Raw genomic sequence first — 1,548 nt, forward strand, 5'->3', positions numbered from 1 at the left:
AAAAATACAAAATTAGCTGGGCGTGGTGGCGATTGCCTGTAATCCCAGCTACTCGGGAGGCTGAGGCAGGAGAATCGCTTGAATCCGGGAGGCGGAGGTTGCAGTGAGCCGAGATCGTGCCATCACACTCCTGCCTGGGTGATGGAGCCAGCCTCCGTTCTCAAAAAAAAAAAAAAGTTTAAAATATCATTGGTCCTTAAAGTTATGCATTCATTCTCTGATAATTGCTATGTTGAACACAACCTCCTGCTTTACAATGATTAAGCACTAATGATTTGAACCCAGGTTTAATGCCTGATTCTCAACACATGTGCTCTGCCTTCTCACGAACATGATTTCAAAAATCATAGCACTGGGATTCGGGAGTGGTGGCTCATGGCTGTAATGCCAGCGACAGAGCAAGACCCCACTGTTAAAAAAAAAAAAAAGAAAAAGAAATCATAGTATTGAACTGGGAGGTTTCACTGAGATTAAACTTGGGACTCTTCCCTTTTCTTTTTTGTTTCGAATAAAGCCATTCTAGGATGAGACACAAAATTTTAAAATATTATAGTTTACAGTTACCAATTTAAATTGGGTTTAATCTTGACAAGAATATCTACGGCTATATACACAAATCTCTTTTGGAGAAAATACCACATCTAAACTGAAGTCTATTCCTGAATATGATAGACCAGGTCAAAAGGTTCTCCTGGCCCTCTAGGGGGATGTCACTCACAAACGTGCTAAACGTCACAGTCTGGGCCCCACTTCCTTCCATGCTCATGACCTTCCCAGGAAGGCCCCTCGCCCTTACAAGGCACTTTCATCTTGGGAAGATACATCAGTCCTGGCGGAGAAAGCAGCAAGGCCTTCCGCGGCTCACAAAATCAATACACATCTCAGCCTACATCCCACAGCCGTGACGACCGTGACCTGGCATCCCCTTTTCTGCAAACTTAAATGTTATCTGGAAATCGGGCCTGGCAAGAGCCCGAGAAGGGGGAGAAACTTTCTGCGGCCCCAAGCTAATCGCAGTCACTGCACCGAGACCCGTCCCCTGGCATTCCTTTGCTCCAGCTGACAAGACAGACCACCAAGGTCAGCCAGATTTCCACCCAGTCCAGCTGGGAACGGCCGAAGAAGCATCGGGACCGGGATCCCGGCGGGAAGGGCCGCGCCCGGGGCACGGCGGGAAAAGCCTCGGCGCGCAGACGCACTCGCCCCGCCCCGCGCCGCGCTCTGGATGGGCGGCCCTCCCACGGGCGACACTGATTGGACTACCGAACCCCGCGCGCTGATTGGCCGCGTGGGCGAGGCGGAGAGCCGTGCGCAGCGGCGTATGTGGGGCCGTGTGCAGACCCGCGTGTGGCGCAGGCAAGGACCCTCAAAATAAACAGCCTCTACCTTGCAAGCCGTCTTCTCCAGGCCTGCGTCCGAGTCTCCGCCGCTGCGGGTCCGCTCCGACGCGGAAGGTGAGGGCTGGGGGAGGGGGCTGGCGCTGAGGAAGCCGCAGTGCGGGCCGGGTGTGTGGCGGACGGAGAGGGTAGGGAGCGGCGAGGCGGCGAT

General features: G+C 53.4%; 1 protein-coding gene across 7 annotated transcripts in view; it reads left to right on the forward strand.

The window, feature by feature from the left end:
- The first annotated feature begins 1,232 nt into the window (after nt 1-1,232).
- Nucleotides 1,233-1,548, forward strand: part of CNBP (CCHC-type zinc finger, nucleic acid binding protein) — a 15,123-nt gene continuing 14,807 nt past the window's right edge. Inside the window, exon 1 of one of the 7 annotated variants that reach the window (XM_011950699.1) lies at nt 1,233-1,454. The gene's annotated coding sequence lies outside the window, so the exon portion shown is untranslated. The remainder of the gene's footprint in view (nt 1,455-1,548) is intronic. The other 6 variants (XM_011950704.1, XM_011950703.1, XM_011950701.1 and 3 more) reach the window with 6 other exon arrangements.

The sequence above is a fragment of the Colobus angolensis genome, unplaced genomic scaffold (assembly GCF_000951035.1).
Source record: "Colobus angolensis palliatus isolate OR3802 unplaced genomic scaffold, Cang.pa_1.0 Scaffold31, whole genome shotgun sequence".
Taxonomy (NCBI): Eukaryota; Metazoa; Chordata; class Mammalia; order Primates; family Cercopithecidae; genus Colobus; species Colobus angolensis.